Source organism: Heloderma suspectum, chromosome 1 (assembly GCF_057233095.1).
Source record: "Heloderma suspectum isolate Gila_16-S chromosome 1, 16-S_ref, whole genome shotgun sequence".
In the NCBI taxonomy this organism is placed as follows: domain Eukaryota; kingdom Metazoa; phylum Chordata; class Lepidosauria; order Squamata; family Helodermatidae; genus Heloderma; species Heloderma suspectum.
Window position 1 is genome coordinate 61,249,695 of NC_139458.1, and position 22,263 is coordinate 61,271,957.

The window sequence follows — 22,263 nt, forward strand, 5'->3', positions numbered from 1 at the left end:
TACATGCCTTACATGCTTGGAGGATGTGCCCCAAAAGTATTCCAGTGAAACCCCCCCCCCGCCATTTTCAAATCTACTCACTCCATTAGAGTGACCCCCTTCTCTTTGGCCTCAACAGTACTTTCTTCATTACTTTCAGTACTTTCTCTTGCCATAAGTAATACTGTAACACAACCAACAACTGCATAATATCAGAGTAAGTGTTTGCTTACAGTGATAGCCAATAGTGTATATGAACTAAACTGAATTTGAAGTAGGGATGTAGGAAAGTTCCGCCACGGATCTCGGGGAGGCCGGATGCTAGCGCATTCGGCCCCCCAAAATCAGTGGTGGAACGGCCCCCTGCCCCCTCCCCGGGACGGGACTTACCTTAGGCGGATCTTCCTGGTGGCAGCGGCTCTGGCGGCGGCTCCGGCGGCGGTTCGGCGGCAGCGCCTATGGCGGCTGGTATTCCGACCGGCTGCCACCGCCGCCATTTCCAGGTAAAAAAAACAAAAAAACAAAAAAAATGTGATAGGCTACATAAAGATTTACGTAGCCTATCACGGCTAGATTTTTAAAAAACACCATGATAGGCTACGTAAATGTTTACGTAGCCTATCATGGCTGATTAAAAAAACAAACAAACGCGCGTACGCAAATGGCGGCGCCCATGGGCGCCACCATTTGCATTCCTTATTTTGGCACGTCTTAGTCTACGTAAACATTTACATAGACTAAGACGGCGAAAATAAGGGGAACGCAAATAGTGTATGCTATTTGCGTTCCCCTTATTTTTGCAGTTTTAGTCTACATAAATGTTTACGTAGACTAAGACGTGCCAAAATAAGGAACGCAAATAGTGGCGCCCATGGGCGCCGCCATTTCTGTACGTGAGGTTTTTTTGGTTTTTTTTTAATCAGCTGTGATAGGATACGTAAACATTTACGTAGCCTATCACGGCTGACTGCAGGGACGCAAACGGCAGTGGCTACGGCTGCCGCCATTTGCATCCCTGCTAGCCAGCAGCCAGATGTCCGGCTGCTGGCGGAGCCGGCCGGCAGCTCCGCAGAATCCCTGCGGCGCGGAGCCGGCTGGCCAGGATTCCGGGGGGGGAGGAACGAAGCGCCTCCCCTGCGGCGAGAATTCCAGGGGGAGGGACGGAACGCCTCCCCCCCAGCATCAGCATAATCCATGGAAAGGTAAGTACCTTTCGTACATCCCTAATTTGAAGTGGTGCTTAAAAAAAAAAAAAAAGGACATCAAAACGTCAATGAAGCTCCGTATCCTAATTACTAAAATAGCAAAATATCTCAGTTACTATTTACTTAAATGAAAGAAAGGTATTGTCTAAATTAGAGGAGGCATTCTCTTTAATTAATAGTAATTAACTATTTTAACCCATTAAATTAACCCTTATTAATATACAACAGAGAGGAACATGTTCCTATATCAGTAATTATTAAGTTGTTTATATGTGGGGGAGGAGGAGGAGACAGAGCAAGCACAGAATAAGCATTGTTAAAAACCATGTGCGTACATGTTTTTAAAAATGTCAATAAAAAAACAAACCCAGACACATTCCAAATAAAAACTAGGGCAGTAAACAGTTCATAAAATGGGAGGTCAAGATGCAGAATTCATCCTCCTGTATTTTATTTTTATTTACTAATGATATTTTTAATCAGCCCAATAACAGATGTTCCCTGTTGCATGCCATTCATGTATATGAATGGCTTACAAAATACTGGACAACATTCTTTTCAAAAGTCTCTAATTTTCATGGATATCACTGATTTAAGGTTGTTTTTAAATGTGTATCTTCCCTCTATGTCTCGGTTAAGTCTGGCTCCCAGCTGGTGTTGCTGAATTACTCCCCCCACCCCCAGAATATGCCTGTACTTGGGTCTAACAGCTGGCAAAGAGCACTGTAGATAGCAACTGTGGTGTGTAAAGATATTATTCTAATAAAAAAGCTACTATATCTGGGAGGGCACAATCCTATCAGGGTAAGTGACTGCCTATCCAGTGCAGGGCAGCAGCAATGCAGAGGGGATCTGCCCTGCATTTGCGGCTAGACAGCCGATTTCGGCTGTCTAGCTGTGGGAAGTCAGAACGGGGGGGGGGGGGGGCGGATGCCGGACGACGCATAGGAAGCATCAGAAAGGTACGTCGCCATCCCTGCCCCAGCCCAGCCCCAGAAATGCCTGGTTTTTGCTGCTCCGCACTCCTTTTATTGAGTGTGGAGCACAGGGCCGATCCGTTGTGCCTACGAGGCAGAGCAGGAGGGGGTGGAGGTCGGTTCCCGGGAACCAACCTGTCCTCTGGCCGTCTAGCCACTGACTAGCGGCCATAGGATTGTGCCGTAAAAGACCTTTGAAATATAGCCATATCTGCCTGATATTTTCTTGGTTCTAGGATTTTAGGTAACAAAAATGGATGACATAGCAGCCAAGAACACAGTTCTTCACGTATATAGAGATTAGGGCTTGCCTACAGAACTAAAGAATGTCAGTGAGTGGGCTTGTTAGAGCATCAGGTAAACCATGAAGAAAGCCTTCACCTTTTTGCTGAATATTGGGAAACTCTGGTGTCTCTAAAACTTTTGGACAGGTGGATGAAGTGGAAGTATTTAATGCACTGAAGAATCATTGTGCCCTCTACTTCAGTCTCTGCCATAGGGGGACAGGGGACTGGGCACTATGTTCTCTATGTCATGAATCAAATCATAGATCAGGGATAGGCAACCTTTTGGGCCAATGAGCAAATTTGGAAATGTGAGAATCTGTCCTGGGCAAAAGCATAAAATGGCTGCCATGGGTGGGCATGGCTAGATACAAAGGCCAAGTAACTTGCCCAGAGAGATTCATGGAAAATTAAGATGGCAGCAGCTAAAGGCTCCCTCTTCATTTTAAAGCACCCCAATTGCCAATAAGAAAATATAAACATATTTTTCATTATAAATTGGGAGGAATAGGGTTTTTCAGGGGGCACCAAGGAAGGTGTCTAGGGGCACATTTATGCCCATGGGCACCATGTTGCCTACCCCTGCCATAGATCATATACTGCAAAGGGTTGTATGTAAAGGGAGACCTTTATTACAAAGTTTCATGCACTCTGCTTCACAGACTTTTCTTTGAAGGGAATTTTGCAAGTTAGAGAAAAATGGTATAGCAGCTCTTAGGGCCTTTCTGAATGGAAAGAACTGCTTGCAGACCTAAAAGATTCAACGAAGTTCCAGTCAGTGACAATCATAACCTGTAATCTTGCTCTGCTACATTGTGAAGAAGCAACTTCCTGGATGTGAGATCTGGTTATGGAGGTTCTGTCTGGGTTTCTCTTGAGCCTTATTCAGGCATTCTGATTCTGTGTAGAATAAACACACAAGAAGAGCGAGCGTGCTAGCGCCAGCCCTTCCATCATTGTGTTTTGTCACCCTCTACATGTGGAAGGTGAGTTTCGACTGCGAATTCTGACAGATAATTGAATTTTGGTTTGTGTATAGGTTTGAAAGTGCAAACATTATGCATGTTTATATTAAAATGCAAACCAAACAAATTTCTCTCCATTGCTAGCCAGCAGTCCTCTTTTGCCCTGGGCAGCCCTCTATTTTAAAGTTCTGTACAGGTTCTGTCTGGTTCCAAATCCATTCTCTAAGATTCCAAGATTCCAGAGGGATGCTTTTATTTTTTCTCTCCTCTACATGTTTTCTGTCTCTGTGGATTTAGATATGACTGGAACAGAGCACACTACATTCTGGAAGCTGGACTTCTCTCCCTCTTCCCCAGTATCTTTCTTTGTCCTAACCAAAATACAAATCCCAACAAGCACTGGAAGGGGAAGTGGTGCAGGGACCTTCTAGCTGACAATTAAGAGAAGACAATTAAAAGAAGTGTAAGGGCAGAATAGTGATTGTTCACTTGCAATAATGGTGGCAATGTTCCCCCCACCCAAATCTTGCCATATGTGCCTGTCCTGGGGTCATCTGGGCAGCAAGCCAGTAGCAGATGGATATGTGTGTGTGTGTGCCCGCATGCATGCATGTGTATGAATGGAGTGTAAGAGAGTCAGAGAGTGACAGGGAGAACGAAGAAAAGCATCAAGGATGTGGGGTTGAGGGTGTAGGGGAATGTGCATAGGATATATTGCAATTTATACTAAATATGTGTGTCTGGCCTTGGGTTTGGATCCTATTTTTTATTTAAATTATGGTAATTATAAATTTTCCCCTTCATGGATCACTGCCTTGTTGTGGCGGAGGGGCTTGCGTAAATCAGTGAAGCCATAAGCTATGCCATGTAGGGCCACCCAAGATGGACAGGTCATGGCGGAGAGTTCTGACAAAATGTGGTCCACTGGAGAAGGAAATGGCAACCCACTCCAGGATTCTTGCCAAGAAAACCCCATGGAACGTATCACAAGGCTAAAAGATATGATGCCAGAAGATGAGCCCCTCAGGGCGGAAGGTGTCGAATATACTACTGGGGAAGAGCAGAGGGATTTTCCAAGTAGGGCCAGAAAGAGTGAAGCGGCTGGGCCAAAGACAAAAGGACACTCCACTGAGCTGTGGATGTGTCTGGTGGTGAAAAGAAAGTCCGATGCTGTAAAGAACAATATTGTTTAGGAACCTGGAATGTAAGATCAATGAATCAAGGTAAGCTGGAGGTAGTCAAACATGAGATGGCAAGATTGAACATCGACATCTTGGGAATCAGCGAACTAAAATGGACAGGCATGGGCAAATTTAATTCAGGTGACCATCATATCTACTACTGTGGGTAAGAATCCCTTAGAAGAAATGGAGTAGCACTCATAGTCAACAAAAGGGTGGGAAAAGCAGTACTGGGGTACAATCTTAAAAATGATAGAGTGATCTCAGTACGAATCCAAGGCAAACCATTCAACATCACAGTAATTCAAGTCTATGCCCCAACCACTGTGGCCGAAGAAGCTGAGGTTGATCGGTTCTATGCAGACCGACAACACCTTCTAGAACTAACACCAAAAAAAGATGCCCTCTTCATCATAGGGGATTGGAATGCTAAAGTAGGAAGTCAAGAAATCACCGGGATAACAGGCAAGCATGGCCTTGGTGTACAAAATGAAGCAGGACAAAAGCTAATAGAGTTTTGCCAAGAGAACACGCTGATCATAGCAAACACTCTTTTTCAACAGCACAAGAGGTGACTCTGCACATGGACATCACCAGATGGTCAATATCGAAATCAGATTGATTATGTCCTTTGCAGCCAAAGATGGAGAAGCGCTATACAGTCAGTCAAAACAAGACCTGGAGCTGACTGTGGCTCAGATCATGAGCAGCTTCTTGCAAAATTTCAGCTGAAATTGAAGAACGTAGGGATAACCACTAAACCATTCAGGTATGACCTCAATCATATCCCTTATGGCTATACAGTGGAGGTGAGGAATAGATTTAAGGGATTAGACCTGATAGACAGAGTGCCTGAGGAACTATGGACGGAGGTCCATAACATTGTTCAGGAGGCAGCAATGAAATCCATCCCAAAGAAAAAGAAATGCAAGAAAGCAAAGTGGCTTTCTGATGAGGCTTTACAAGTAGCTGAGGAAAGAACAGAAGCAAAAAGCAAGGGAGAATGGGGAAGATATATCCAACTGAATGCAGAGTTCCAGAGAATAGCAAGGAGAGACAAGAAGGCCTTCTTAAATGAACAATGCAAAGAAATCGAGGAAAACAATAGAATGGGGAAGACTAGAGATCTTTTCAAGAAAATCGGAGATCTCAAGAGTACTTTTTGTGCAAAGACGGGCATGATAAAGGACAAAGAAGGCAGGGACCTAGCGGAAGCAGATGAGATTAAGAAGAGGTGGAAAGAATACACAGAAGAACTATACAGGAAAGATCTGAATGTCCCTGTTAGCCATGATAGTGCAGTCACTGAACTTGAGTCGGACATCCTTGAGAGTGAAGTCAAGTGGGCCTTAGGAAGCATTACTAACAACAAAGCTAGCGGAGATGACAGTATTCCAGCTGAGCTATTTAAAATCCTAAAAGATGATGCTGTTGAAGTGCTGCACTCAATATGCCAACAAATGTGGAACACTCAACAGTGGCCACAAGACTGGAAAAGGTCAGTTTACATTCCAGTTCCAAAGAAGGGCAATGCCAAAGAGTGTTCAAACTACCGTACAATTGTGCTCATTTCACATGCCAGCAAGGGTATGCTCAAAATCCTACAAGCTAGGCTTCAGCAGTATGTGAACCGAGAACTACCGGAAGTACAAGCTGGGTTCCGACGAGGCAGAGGAACTAGAGAGCAAATCGCCAACATTCGCTGGATCATGGAGAATCATAAAATCATAGAATCATAGAATAGTAGGGTTGGAAGGGGCCTACAAGGCCATCGAGTCCAACCCCCTGCTCAATGCAGGAATCCAAGTCAGAGCATCCCTGACAAATGGCTGTCCAGCCTCGTCTTGAAGGCCTCCAGTGTGGGAGAGCCCACCACCTCCCCAGGTAATTGGTTCCATTGTCGTATTGCTCTTACAGTCAGGCAGTTTTTCCTGATGTTCAGCCGGAATCTGGCTTCCTGTAACTTCAGCCCATTATTACGGAATAATAATGTCCTGCACTCTGAGATGATCAAGAAGAGATCCTGGCCTTCTTCTCTGTGACAACCTTTCAAGTACTTGAAGAGTACTATCATATCTCCCCTCAGTCTTCTCTTCTCAAGGCTAAACATGCCCAGTTCTTTCAGTCTCTCTTCATAGGGCTTTGTTTCCAGTCCCCTGATCATCTTTGTTGCCCTCCTCTGAACCCTCTCCAGTTTGTTTGCATCCTTCTTAAAGTGTGGTGCCCAGAACTGGACACAGTACTCCAGATGAGGCCTAACCAGTGCTGAGTAGAGGGGAACTAGTACTTCCCGGGATTTGGAAGCGATGCTTCTATGAATGCAGCCCAAAATAGCATTTGCCTTTTTTGCAGCCACATCACATTGTTGGCTCATATTCAGCTTGTGATCGACAACAATTCCAAGATCCTTCTCGCTTGTAGTGTGGTTGAGCCACATATCCCCCATCTTGTAACTGTGCATTTGCTTTCTTTTTCCTAGGTGCAGAACTTGGCATTTATCCCTATTAAATGTCATTCTGTTGTTTTCTGCCCAGCACTCCAGTCTATCCAGATCACTTTGAATTTTGTTTCTGTCTTCCAAAGTATTAGCTATCCCACCCAATTTTGTGTCATCTGCAAATTTGATCAGCAGCATTCCCTGCACCTCCTCCTCCAAGTCATTAATAAAAATGTTGAACAGTACTGTGCCCAGGACTGAGCCCTGCTGTACCCCACTTGTTACCTCTCCCCAGTTTGAGAAGGTCCCATTGATAAGCACTCTTTGAGTCCAATTCTGTAGCCAACTGTGGATCCACTGTTGTTTCATCTAGCCCACTTTGAGGTAGTTTGCTAATCAGGATATCATGGGGCACTTTGTTGAAAGCTTTGCTGAAGTCGAGGTATATGATGTCTACAGCATTCCCACGTTCTACAAGGGAGGTTACTTGATCAAAAAATGAGATCAGATTTGTCTGGCAGGACTTGTTTTTGACAAATCCATGTTGGCTTTGAGTAATCACGGCATTGTTGTCAAGGTGCTTCCATATGGATTCCTTTATCATCTGCTCCAGAATTTTCCCAGGGATTGATGTCAGACTGACTGGTCTGTAAGAGAAAACAAGAGAATTCCGGAAAAACATCTATTTCTGCTTCATTGACTACACTAAAGACTTTGATTGCATGGATCACAACAAACTGTGGCAAATTCTTAAAGAGATGGGAGTACCAGACCACCTTACCTGTCTCCTGAGAAACCTGTACGAGGGTCAAGAAGCAACTGTAAGAACTGGACATGGAACAACCGATTGGTTCAAAATTGGGAAAGGAGTATGACAAGGCTGCATATTATCACCCTGCTTATTTAACTTATATGCAGAGTACATCATGAGAAACGCCGGGTTGGATGAATCACAGGTCGGAATTAAGATTGCCGGGAGAATTATCAACAACCTCAGATACGCAGACGATACCACCCTAATGGCAGAAAGCGAAGAGGATCTCAAGAGCCTCTTGTTGAGGGTGAAAGAGGAGAGTGCAAAAGCTGGTTTGAAACTCATCATTAAAAAAACTAAGATCATGGCATCTGGCCCCATCACTTCCTGGCATATAGAAGGGGAAGAAATGGAAGCAGTGACAGATTTTATTTTCTTGGGCTCCAAGATCACCGCAGACGGTGACTGTAGCCATGAAATTAAAAGACGCTTGCTCCTTGGGAGGAAAGCTATGGCAAACCTAGACAGCACAGTACAAAGCAGAGCCATCACCTTGCCAAAAAGAGTCCGTATAATCAAAGCTATGGTTTTCCCAGTAGTAATGTATGGCTGTGAGAGCTGGACTATAAGGAAGGCTGAGCGCCGAAGAATTGATGCTTTTGAACTGTGGTGCTGGAGAAGACTCTTACAAGTCCCCTGGACTGCAAGGAAGTCAAATCAGTCCATCCTAAAGGAAATCAACCCTGACTGCTCATTGGAAGGACAGATACTGAAACTGAAGCTCAAATATTTTGGCCACCTAATGCGAAGAGAAAAGTCACTGGAAAAGACCCTGATGGTGGGAAAGATCGAAGGCAAAAGGAGAAGGGGACGGCAGGGGATGAGATGGCTAGATAGCATCACCAATGCAATGAATATGAACTTGAGCACACTCCGGGAGACAGCGGAGGACAGGAAGGCCTGGCGTGCTATGGTCCATGGGGTCATGAAGAGTCAGACACGACTTAACGACTGAACAACAACAACAACAAATTATAAATTTGCACCTCTACATATATATTAGTATACGGAAATTAGTGTCCACTGTTTGGGTAATGCAAATCATCTTTTCTAGCAATAAGAAGATTGCCACCCCGCTCAGCACTGACAGTGGGACTGGACAGCATCCTCTGGTGCACCTGAGTGAAGGAGCCTAATGTAGAAGGTGCAGGATGAGCCACATGGCACACGCGCCTCTGTAGTCCAATATCTTCCCACTGCTCAGCTGCCCCCAGCATCTGCTGCCTGGAATGGGTGCTTCACTGCCTAAAGGCAGGGCCAGTCCTGGGTGCAGGTTAGCTGAGAACTCTAGGCAGACTTTGCTTCCTCCGTTCGTTGCTTTTGTTTAGTTTTTGCATTTATTTTGTTTCTTGGAGACAAGGTAAAGCCATCCCTATAAAGATGACTTAAGTGTCCCATCTCTGAGTACTTCAGAGATGGAAGGTCTTTACAGGTGGTATTGGGCAGCCCATGCTGACAAGAGGATAGAAAGGATGTCGGGAAGAAAATAAACAGTAAGTTTGGGGCTCCAAGCCGACCTGGAAGGTCATTCAAAATCTTGCATGCTTTAGCATTTCTCCAAAAGTATCGTTCTAGATTAAGTGCATAATCTGTCCTTTCCTGTATCTGATGTTTATAAGAATCTCTGGCTGGCTCTGTAAACTGAGGAGAGCTGCTATTATATATCTTAGTTTAGCCATCTGTGTTTTCCTCAAGCTGGTCACCTCTACATGATACAAGGCATATCTTCCTATATGAGAAATGTCAATGATTTCACCCCAGATACTCCTTAAAATTTCCTTTATCTGCTGTCCTATGTTGAACATTTTGTGAACCTTCATCCCTGCCTCTGAGTCTAACACATTTATTCTTGTTATAAAGCAATAAGTCTTAATTTCAAAAAGGCAGTCCTCTTTGTTTTGAGTGATGGCTGGATATGATTTGTCATTGTGATAGACCATGGCTTTAGGAATGGCAAACAACATCTTGTCAATATTACACTTCGGAGGAACACAGAGGAGGGGTGGGGGGAAGAAAGGTAAGATTCATAAAATACCTTTTAGCTATCTATTGTCTTGCTATAAAGCATCACTTGCCATCCAAGAGCACATTATACAATTAGGTAAGAGGGTTGATTTTTTGTCACTCAGCAATGTCATGATGTAATTTTACCTTTCATTATTTGAAGAGAAAGTGGTGGTTTGGAGTTCATTAGTGATTAATCAAGCTCTCCATTTCACAGAAAAGATCTCTGGCATATAACAAAGGCACTTGGAAGAAAACGGGTAGGTTTCCTACCTTTACAATACCTTTCCTTTAAAAAAAAAACAAAAAACCCTTGTGGTGAATTTTATAAGAAAATGTGTACTCCATGTAATTTGTCAGGAAAGTGTTAGCTGTGATGACAATAAGACATACCCCTCTCCCCAGCAAGCTTCATTTAACTATCAAAGAATAACAATGCCTGGGAGGGATGAACGGAACAGTCTTACCATTTTTCAGCCCTTGTCACACTCTTTTATGTTTTGTTCATAATGGCAACTGTCTTGCTTGATGTATCACACTGATGTTCTCACCTGCTTGTTGTCATTCAGTTGCTAAATGAGGAGAATGAATATGTATAATTCCTTCAAAAGTACATTATAATGACCCAGTCTGGCATATTTTATAATACATCCCACCAGACCCTGATTACTCTGTGAAGTTGGCATTCAAGTTGCTCGAGTTGGATGTTGATCGCTCTTGCCAACATCTTTGGTGCATATAATTAATATGTATAATGAAGAAAAAACCCTAAGTATAGTTTGAATTGCTTCATTTTATTTATCAGTCATTTGGAGACAAGTATTAATTTGTGTTGCAGTAACATCTCTCTTTTTTTCCTAGTGGGTGATTAAATTATGCAATATTTGGAACTAACTCCTATAGGAATCACTATTTCATCTTTTTTATTACTAAGTAGGGACCTCAGTGGTTTTGATGTAATTAATTCTGTATCCTGATACCAGGGAAATATGTGTTGTATTATGTTTGTAATTCTGGGAGTTTTATGGCCATTTGTTTTAATAGCCCCACTAAAGCCATAATCCTTTTCATTTGCTTCTGAAAATGGAGGGGATCTTTTCTAATATACCAGAAGAAAATCAGGTCTCTAGAGGGAAGTTCAAAACCAAATTGATGTGTTAAAACTCAGTACCAAATAAATTAATCCATTCAGCATAAGTTACAGATCAACTTAAGAGGCAAACTCTTTAAGAAGTAGGAAAATGATCTCTAACTTTATTTACAGGGGGAGGGATTGGCATAGAGTTTGGGTCTGTAGGATCCTAGAACTTGAAACTCAATGCGGTGTCTACTATGTCTACTATAACTGTCAGTAGTAGTCCTATAGTGATAACAGTAATAGTCACCAAGACATGGCACAGGTTTGACCTATAGAATGTAGACTCCACATTAGATGGAGAAGATAAGAAAGAGGCTGGAGATCCACAATGAGTACTGGGGAGGAAATATGAAGATAAGGCTGTAGGAGAAGAAGGTCTAGGGAAGCATGTGAGGCTACAATAGTGTGCGTGTGTTTTTAAAAAAACACTGTATTAAAGAAGTACATATTGAGAAGGAAGGGAGAGAAATGGCTTGGCAAATAGAAAGGAGGCAAAAAGAACAATGGCTATGGCAGAAGAAATGAAAATGGAAGCGGGAAATAATGGGGAAGTGTCAATAGCTGAGGGAGAAGACATGGAATAAGAGGAGACAAGGAAGAGATAGTGGCCCAATTAATAAATTAGCTATACAGAATAATGATGCTGAAATATCTGTCTTTCTTGTTGTTGCTATCTTGGCCTTTTACAACTGTATTTAAGATGGTTTATATAAATATGAACAGCCTAAACAGTCTAATTTAGAACAGTCAACAACAATAAAGCAAACAGCAGTTATAAACAGCAGCAGACACCACAAAAATCAGGAACCTAAAAAAAGACCTGTCTTCACCACCCACTTAAAAGCAGCCAGCAAGGGGGTCAAATAACATTCTTTTGGGATTCTATTCCAAACCTTGGAAACCACAACCAAAATGACCCTCTTCCAGATACTCACCAGCCTTATGTCAGAACACAGTGAGACCTTGTTATGGAACAGACGTTCTGGGCAGTTTCATACATTCATGAGCCTCCATGCTCCATATCAGATTGGTAACCCATATCATTGTTACTTACTTACTTCCATCACCAGCATCAGTTATCCTTCCATCAGGATTACTCATGTTGTCATGGGAAACTATCATGTACTCCTGCAACCTATGTGACTGGAGCTTCCATGTATTACCAATACAGTGTGGAGCCCCACTACTGGAAATTATTTTTCAATGGCAACTCCACAATATCATTAACAAATTAATTTGCCAGTAGTCAAAAGCATAGAGATGGGAAGCTTTTAAAAAAGATTATAAGTTTGATGATAGTGTAGGAGTTGGTAAATGCTTCATTTGTGTGCATGACCTGATTTATGAGGTCAGCAAGGCTTTCTCTTTGGGCACACTGCATCTACTGGAGCTGAGGATAGGGGTCAATGTGCTTATTCAGTGTGCTCAAAACTCGTGTGGCCATGTGGACCACTGCTGTCTCTGATGAACTACAGATTGTGTGTGGGACACACAGGCCTAACAAGACAGTTTGTGATGTGGTATGGAGAAAAGGGATGGTGGCGGAGTCCAGTTGGGGCTCAAGCTTGGCACATTACCACCACCTTGGCCCCCTGGACACCAGCTCACGGACTCCCAAGCCTGCCCAACTCGGCACACACCAAGTTGGGCAAACTCGCCGTTTTCCACCACCCACCAACCCTCGCACTCTCCTTGCAAGGAGAGAATGAGAAGTTGGTGGGCAGTGATGGGGACTCTTCCTGCTGCCACCTGCAAACCCCTCATACTCACTTTTCTTCCAAGGAGAGAACGAGGGGTTGGCAGGTGGTGACGGAAAGTCCGGCAACAACCATTTTGCACAAAATGCTGGCTGCTATCCTCATTCTGCAAATCCCCCATTTTGCACAAATAGTGGCCATCAGTAGGGCCAATTATGCTAACGTACGGGTGTAAATGGGCTAATTAGAACAATTATGGCTGTAATTTTGTGTAAATGGCCCTATTTACAGCTGCCATTTGCACAAAATGGGAGATCTGCAGAAAAAGCCTAGCCACCAGCTACAGCAGGGACCTAGGTGGCAAGTGTGGATGCTCTAGGGGAAAAGGTCTGACAAGACTGGGACAGAACTCCCGGTTCCGTGGCTTAAAAGTGATTTCATTGGGCCAATGAATGTAACCAGGACCCTGCACTTCTCAAGCAATGGAAGTGTGGGGTATCGACCCTCCATGAGGCCACAGAACAATGGAACTTGCCATGCACCAGGAGCCTATGGTACCAGATGTCAGGGTAGGCCAGGAACCAAGTCATTTCATGAGTGATTTTAGCAAAGTGTTGCCAGACTTCATGAAAAGGCCAGGATCACCAAGTGTCGAAGCTCTAGGTGACCATAAGGATTTAACAAATGCAAAACAACAAAGATTTGCCATGCAACGTAGATAAGAAAAAAGTGGGAGAGAAGATTCTTGAGCACAGCAAACAGCCATTTCAATTGGATGGATTCTTTTTCCCAATTATCTGCTCAGGACAGGCTAAATCTAATCAAGGCAGTACTTCTCTGAGATTGTGATGCATAATGGGAGGGAACCTCTGACTGATCATCATACCTATAACTAATTATGCAACACCTTGGAGGTATGCTATTCCCATCCAGTGTGAGAAGACATCCATCATGGGTTAACTCCCCCCACTATCCAGGACAGGTAAGGAACATGTGACCAGGCTTTTTGCCTTGGTCTCTCAGCCTCTGTGGCTTCTCTCAGTTTGTTCCTTGCATCCACCAGGACAGACCTTGTTCTAGTTTCTCTTTCAACACGCTCTCTACTCAGGCCTCTTACTATCTTATTCTCTTTTCCTATTGCTTATCTCTACAAACCTTTGAGTTTGTCTTCTCTCCTTTTCCTGTTGTTCTGTTCTCCACGAGAGAGAGAGAGAGAACAAGAGAGAGAACTTTTAATTTTTCCTTCTCTTGGCTTTTTCTTCTTTTGCTACAAGATGGCTCCAACAAACAAGAAAAGCTCCAAATCTGGAAAGGAAAAAGTAAGGTAAGTAACTCACATTAGAGTTGACTGGACCAAAACTGCTGCTCATAAAGCATCTCCCCCACTTGAATCAGAAGAGTTGCTGGTCACCACTTCTTCAGATCATGAGGATTCTATGCGGGGGGGGGGGGTGTTGTGTCCAGGCAAAAACTAACACCTGTGCCCCGCTTAGGCCAATGCCATTACAGCAACCAACCCTCATGCAATGCAGGAAATGGAGGCTGATCACAGCAGATTCCCTGTGGAATGGGAAGATGTGGGGTTCTGCTCCTCTCCTCTGTTCCTGCCTCACCTAAGACTGATCCAGACATCAACCCAGAGGTCCTCAACAGGGCATGTAAGCAATTCTGGGGCCCCTCAGAGTGGCAAGAGGCTGTGTTTGGCCCATCCATTTCCTGCCAAAAATCACCTTCATTTTCCCAGCCTGTAATGCTTGTGTTCTCAAGCATACTCAGCCAACCCTGGGGGAGGAAACAGAGATACAGCAGGCCTCTTCAGATGCCCATTCCGCTTCCTCAAGGCAAATGGCTAGGCAAGGACCCCATCCCAAGATCAGGGGAAGGCCCACAGCTCAGTGGCAGAGCACATGCTTTGCATGCAAAAGGTCCTGGGTTCAATTCCCGGTTCCTCCAAGTAGGGCTGGGAAAGACCCTTTTCTGCCTGACCCCCTGGAAAGCTGCTGCCACTCTGGGTAGATAATCCTGAGCTGGATGGACCAGTGGTCTGAATTGTCATAAGGCATCTTTCAAGACCTTCGGCTTACCAAAAACGCCACTAAAAGGAAGCATTGTAAGACTAACAGGGTTTCACATGAGCGCCTTTCAGACTCAGATTCACCTGTTTTGTCAGATGCAGAAGCACAGTTAGGAATAGTCTGATTCAGGTTCAATGGAATAATGTAAGGTTGTTTCATTCCTTCACTCAAGAACCAGCCAAGCCTCCTTCTAGTAGTGTTGTCTTGTTTCTAGAGCAGAAGCCAGCTAATCACGAGGTTCCTTTTCCTTCATCTTTTGAAAAACCGGTTAAAGCTGAATGGAATGCCCCTCTCCAAAGCAGGAAAGGCTCCAACATAGCACAGAGATACTATTCTTTACAGAGAGTTATAGAAGAACTTAAGGTGCCCTTTGGTTAATGCTCCTGTGGCAGCCTTACCCTCGGGAGCCATGAATCCCAAGGACAGGGACAGCCCTCTTAAATAATCTAGGGAAAAGTGCCTTACTTCACAGATGCCAGCCTGGAGGATGGAGGCTCATTGCCAGGGCCATCCCATCCAGAGTCTCTGGCTTGCCAGAGTATAAACTGGTTGGAGTTCTGAGCAATTCATCTCTCCATCAAACAGTTTGCTCTGCACATAGGCTCCACCCATTTTTTGTCAGAAAAGACAACACGGCAGCCTTAGCACTTAAATCATCAGAGAGAGGCCTCCTCCTTCCTCGTCTGGGCAAAGCACAGCACATTCATGGCACCCTCAGTACAGAGGACAGCTTTCTAAGCCAACAGTGCCTAGGGGTGTACGAAACCCCGCTTACCTGGCTCCGCCGGGTTCTGTAGGTGGGGGGAGGTGATCCATTCCTCCCCCCGGAATCCTCGACGGGGGGGGAGGAGATCCATTCCTCCCCCCCCCCGGAATCCTGCCCAGCTGGCTCCGCTTCGCAGCCAGGCCACGGAGCCGCTGGCCGGGCCAACCCGCAGCAGGGCCTCCAGCCGCTGCCGGGCTGGTGCGGACGCAAATGGCGTCCTGTGTAGGGGACGCCATTTGCGTCCCTACGCCGGCCCGTGATAGGCTACGTAAATATTTACGTAGCCTATCACGGCTAAAGCAGGGATGCAAATGGCATCCCCTACGCCATTTGCGTTCCCGCTTTAGCCATAATAGGCTATGTAAATATTTACGTAGCCTATCACAGCAAAAAAAAAGGGAACGCAAATGGCGGCGGCTACGGCGGCTGCCATTTGCGTTCCCTTTTTTAGCTGTGATAGGCTACTGAAGTATTTACGTAGCCTATCATGGCCATTCGAAAGACGTGAATGGCGGCTGCAGACATGGCCGCCATTCGAGGAGCACCGGAACGGCCGACCAAGGTAGGCTCCGTTCCAGGCCCATTTCACGGGGTGGGGGGACGGGGGGCTTCGTTCCACCACGGATTTCAGGGGGTTGAATGCGCTGGCATTCGGCCTCACCGAGATCCATGGCAGAATTCTCCGCCATGCCTAACAGTGCCTCAATCCAAGGGATGGACTCTGAAGATTTTGTTTTAGCAGCTTTCCATCGTTTCAGCCTACTCCAGGTTGACCTCTTCACCTCCCCTCTCAAGAACCGACTGCCACACATTTAGCTCCATCAGCAGAGGTCACAGATATGCTCCACTCCCCCTTGAAAATGAGGTTCTGACCTTGCCCCAATGGCAAGAGAGTGCAACCAGAACTGACGTAATGCTATTTAAAAGTTTATTTATTTATTTATTCATTCATTTCATTTCTATACCGCCCAATAGCCGAAGCTCTCTGGGCGGTTCACAAAAACTAAAACCAAACAACACACAATAAAACAATTTAAAATATATAGAACATTAAAACCACAATATAACAATACAACCGCAGTAAAACCTAGCAGTAGTGCAGGAGTTTAAAATACAGATTTAAAACAGCAAAGATAAAAATTTAGAAAGCTAAAATGCCTGGGAAAATAAAAAGGTCTTCACCTGGCGCCGAAAGGAGTACAATGTAGGCGCCAGGCGAACCTCACTAGGGAGCTCATTCCAGAGCCGGGGTGCCACAACAGAAAAAGCCCTCCTTTTCAATATGTTTGAAAACTTAACTAGGAAAATAGTGAATACTCTTTCAACTTGTTAAACAAATGAAACATGCCACACAGGAAGTCTTAAGATATGAATGGGTGATAGAGAAAAGTAAATGCAAATGAACATCACATACAGAAGTAGAATGTAAAACATGCAACAATTACACAGAAAATACATGTGTACACTATGCAAAATACACTACAGTTTAACTCTCGCTAAAGCCTGTTAGAAAACAATGTTAGGATATCAATATTTACAGCTGCATTTATCTTAGCCAAAGAGCTTTATGGCCGCAAATGGTGTAGTGGACGCGATTTGCGGCCAGAGTCCGCCCTTAACCTAGCGATACAGAACGGCAATGGCGGCTGGCCATATTGCTGGCGATACAGAGCCAGTGGCCAGCTCTGCAGAATCGCCGCAGAGCGGTGCTGGCTCAAGAGGATTCCGGGGGGGAGGGGCAGATCACTTCCCCCATGAGCGGATTCCCCCCTGGAATGACAGGTAGAGAATCCACCCATCCCTATGTAGGACTCAGCCAAGTCCAGATAGGAAAACTAATTCAGGTAGGCAGTGGAGAGAATGTTCTGAAGTCTGAGCCTCATCAGTGAGTAAATAAAACAGTTGGAGAAAGCTGAATCAAGCTGTTTAGGAGCCAGGCCTCTAGCCCCCAAAACCTAATTCAGAAACAATGGCTAGCTGCAGTACTAAAAACTGAAGAAGAGACATGGTCAAAGCAAGTACTTATTTGTTCTCCCCAAAAGAAGACAAACATGCAAACTATGGCCCAAAGGCCCCCAAACTAGCAAAAAATCTATTAGCAAAACTTGGAGCTATGCAAAACAGGGACCCCCCCCCCAAAAAAAGAACTGAACACAGAACCCTCCTCTTTGGTAGTCTTTACTCTTTGGTAGTCTTTATTTGGTCCCTGTAGTCTACGTAAAGCATCTTTACGTAGACTACAGGGACCAAATAAGGAACGCAAATGGCGGCACCCCATGGGGGCCGCCATTTGCGTACGTGCTTTTTTTTTTTCAAAGTCACCCATGATAGGCTACATAACAATTAACGTAGCCTATCATGGCTGACTTTGGAAATCTAGCCGTGATAGGCTACGTTAATTGTTATGTAGCCTATCACGGGGTTTGTTTGTTTTTTACTTCACTTGTAATAGCGGCGGAAGCAGCCGGTCGAAAGACCGGCTGCCGCCCCTGACGAAAACCCGCCGAACCACCGCCGGGACCCGCCGCCGGGAGGGACATTCGTCAAAGGTAAGTCCCATCCCGGGGTGGGGGGGAGAATTTCACCACCGATTTCGGGATGCCGAATGCATTGGCACTCGGCCCCCCGAAGTTTCGGGGAGAAATTCTCCCCCATCCCTAGCAAAAACAGTATTTTTCTATCGTTTTAGGCAGCTGGCATTACCTATAAAAAATATACATTTTTTTTTTACCCAGAGCCCTCCACAGCTGGAAATCCGGCTGCGGACAGCCCTGGCCTGGGCCTGGCCAGCTGCTCCACAGATCCGTCGTGGATCACAGCCAGCCATCGAGGATTCCAGGGGGGAGGACCGGATCGCCTCCCCCCCATCGAGGATTCCGGGGGGAGGGACAGAATGCCTCCCCCCTACCATGAACAGAATCCGCAGAGATGTGTGTGTTTTTGTTCTGTCTCTTCAGTTGTTTTTGCATTTTCTGCCTTCTTTGTTTCCAGCTCTTCAATCACTACTCCATCTAAAAGTTCAGCTAGAAAAGAACTGGCTGGGAGAAGCCACAGAGCCAGGCTCAAGGCAAAAATCCTACTCATGTGTTCCATGCCTGTCTTGGGCAACGGGAGGAGTTAACCCATGATGGATGTCTCCTGCGAACCAAACTGGAATGGAATTTCACAGCAAGTACCCAACTTTCCACTCTGTGCCTGGCATGTATTCATGCCTAGTTTCTGATTACTGTGCCTAATCTAATTGTGAGGCAGTCGATCTAGTGTGGCAGATTGAATCATGGAGCTCAATTTCCATCCTGGGTACATGACCCAATACTAATGCCCTCAAGACAAGATTGCTTGCTCAGTGCTTATCCCATCCAGCCAGAGATGCAAACTGTCCCATCAAGCCAGAGATGCAACAGGCCCATCTCTATATGGGGTGCCAGGCTGAACTTCTTAAAGTGACAGTATCCTGTCATACAAAATACTGGGTGAAATGTCTCCCAGGCCTGAACGCTAACAGTGTCTTTTACACCTCTACAGCATGGCTCCCCTTTCAATGAAGCCATGAAATTGCTTTAGGAAATTTACAGAGGCATTAGATGGTTCGACATGGTGAACTACATCATAATTTAGAAATAATTAACTTGCAGCTCAAACATTTATAAATGCAGCATGTTGCTCTGAGTATAGCAACCTGTAGAACTGACAAATCTTCAGTACTCCATGGCCTCCTTGCTCTTTGTTACAAGCTAACTCTAGCCAACTCCCATAACTCTCTCTCTGTCTCCCCCCTTTTGCTTTTAAAAGTGACAAAAGTAATCGATAGTCACCTATCTTAAATATAACATAAGTCAATTACCTGTCCACTAAATACAGGTGTCCCAACAATCACAACCAGTAAACCCTTCTCTGATGGCAGTGACACATTGCATCCTTATAGATACTAGGCTAGTGTGGTTGCTGGAGTTCCCCCCTTTCCACACCTTTTTGACAACTGTGCTATTTAATAGGTTATGTACATGATCCAGATATTTTGTTGATATCCTCCTTTGAGAGCAATTCCAACTCCCTTGGATGGCTCTCCAGAGGGAACATCGTGCTGCACCATGGTGGTGGAAGAGTATGAAGAGAATGTTCCCCTCTTGCTCTTTTGCTGTGCTGCTGCCAACTCCACAAGCGGGGACAGAGGGAATGTTGCACTATGCAGCAGAATAGTATGAGGGGAGTGTTCCCCCCTTGCTCTTCTGCTGCTGCCACAACATTCCCTCTACCCTGCTATGGCAGCGGAAGAGTATGAGGGGCCACTGTGCTGTGGCAGCAGAGGCAGAAACTTGGGTTTCCCTGCCCCCAACCTGGAATGTGCAGACATTCTGGGTTGTGGGGGGGAAGAAAACCCAGGCAAGTTCCTGGATTTCAGGGGCGGACCCCTGGCTTGGCTCACAAGGGCAAGCTGAGCTAGGGGCAGCAAGGGAATCCGATGGGCCCTAGGGCTGGATTCCCACATGGCTGACATCCCTAATTTCTATAATCACGTTTTGTCAAGCACATGTTTCCTCCAATGTAGGTTTATATATTAAAGACCACATGAATATTTGTATACGTATATGGAAACTGGTACACATTTTCCTTAGTACATGCTTTTTTTAAAAAAAAGCACTTTCCCCTAATATACACTTTTGTACACAATTTCCCCAAATGTATGCATTTTTGTATGCATTTTCTCATCAAAGACTGGCATCACAGAATTTGGGGAAGTGCAAAACTGAAGGATAATCACATTCCAGTTTCTGTACAAGTTTGGAAAGTGTAAATTAGATTGGATTATATTAAAATGTAAACCAAACACATTTCTCCCCCCACTCTGTCTGCCATCCCTAATTCGGAATCAGTCAGTCGAAAGCCATTCCATTACTCCCAGAAGGCCTCCAAGTTGGGCTCCTGGCCTATGCCAGTCTCATGCTTGCGTAGGCATTTCCTCTCCCACTGAAAGCAACAGGAGGGAAGAAGAACAGCCAGAAGGAAACAAAATCTAAGTCCACCACCATTTGCCCTAGCTGGCACTGGCTGGAAGGGCTTTGGAAATGGTGGAGAATGCACCAGTTCATACCTTAGGACTGCTTTCTTAGTCTTTGTGTCCTTGGAGATATTCCATCAGAATCAACATCCCACACCTACATTGTTCATTATGCCTCATTTTGTTCCACTTCTTTTCTAACCTGGGATTCACACATCCCTGCAGGAACTTCATTTCCTCGTTGCCATGGCATTTTATCTTCCCAATCTACTAAAATTGTGCTTTCAGCATTTAATTCCCTTGTTTCTGCTCTAGAAGTGAAACTTAAATCTTGTGGTATAAATAAACTCTGCTGCTTCAGGATTCAATCAAGAAGATTTCCCCCCCCTTCTGGCTCAAAATTGGACATTTTCCTAGAAGTCAGCTAACCCCATATGGATCACTTTCACTATTAACATCTCCTAGGTACATCTTGATGGGATGTAACATGGGTTACACAGAAGCAAATCGGAATTTGATTACATGTCATACATGTGGATGTTGCTAGAAACCAGGGGTAGGTACCACATGGGCCATGGGTTGCATCCCACCCACCCCCTAGCCTTTTGTCAGGCCTCACTGCCTCCCCCCACTGCCGCTGCCATCAAATTTGGTGCTGTAGCAGTAACATTTGCTGTAGCAGCAAAAATGTGGCAATTTTGCTTGAAAACAAGGTATGTGGGAAGCGTGTGCCTTTTTTGCAAGCAGAATCCTGCTCCCATTTTGCTTCCAGACAAGGCACACACTTCCTGTGCACCTTGTTTTCAAACAACCCACATTTTTGCTACCTCCATGCTGCCACAGGTTTGGCAGCAAATTGTCCCAGGGGGCCAATGCAGCCTCCAACCTCCAAATGTTGCTCACCCCTGCTCAAAACCCAATCCCTTTGGAAGCAATTCTTATTCATGATGGACAACCACCCCCACCCCCTGCTCAAGTTGGAGTAGGCTCAGGGAACTGTACCCCCCACCCCTAAGCTCTTTCTTCCTGAAAGTTTTCTCCCAGCCTTATCATATTGGCTTGCCAGTTTCAAGTGCCCACAAAATTTCATTGGGCTTCTTAGAACTTTTATTTTTAGGAGGTGATTTTAATGCTGCTATAGTGGGTTTTATGAAATGCATCTTGCAGAGTGGAGAAATGTGAGCAGGTTGGGACTTACTATTCTATTGATAACTGGCAGGGGGTTATATGATGGGAGATTCCAACCTGGATCTTGCACCTTGTTTTCAACCAAACTCACCACATTCCTGACCCCCAACAGGGTTGTTGCCTCAAGCAACAGGCTGGTGGGGCTCCTGTGTGAAGGAATGCTCGCCTACAGAAAAGGTCTCCTCTGGAGAAAGTGAATCCTCAGGAGTAAGGCTCTGGAAAGGGAGCTCTGCTTACTACAGCTGAGCTCTGGGTAGGGTCCAGCTAGAAACCCAGCCAGTTTGGAACAACCTGATCCATGGAACAACTTGATCTGTCCAGCCTCTGCTGTGGACCTTGCCTCCTGAATCGTGCTCTGTGGTTGGTGCTCAGTTTACTGACCTTCCGGACTGCCTAACAACCCAGCTTCTGGACTGTGTAATGTACCTGACTGATTTACTGTGTGCTTGACCTCTTCTTGTTACCTTGACTGCTGCTGCTGCCACCTGATCCTCACTGACTGACTGACTGTGTTCTTCCGACCTCTGCCTGGATTTTGACCGCTCCTGCCTTAG

The 22,263-nt window shown here is 45.1% G+C and overlaps 1 long non-coding RNA gene across 1 annotated transcript in view; it reads right to left on the bottom strand.

The window, feature by feature from the left end:
- Positions 1–21,997, bottom strand: part of LOC146357285 (uncharacterized) — a 33,759-nt gene extending 11,762 nt beyond the window's left edge. The window contains exons 1-3 of the long non-coding RNA XR_014786661.1: positions 21,801–21,997; positions 13,837–13,986; positions 10,314–10,418 (exon numbers count right to left, since the gene is read on the bottom strand). This is a non-coding gene — a long non-coding RNA (uncharacterized LOC146357285). The remainder of the gene's footprint in view (positions 1–10,313; positions 10,419–13,836; positions 13,987–21,800) is intronic.
- Between the last annotated feature and the right edge of the window lie 266 nt (positions 21,998–22,263).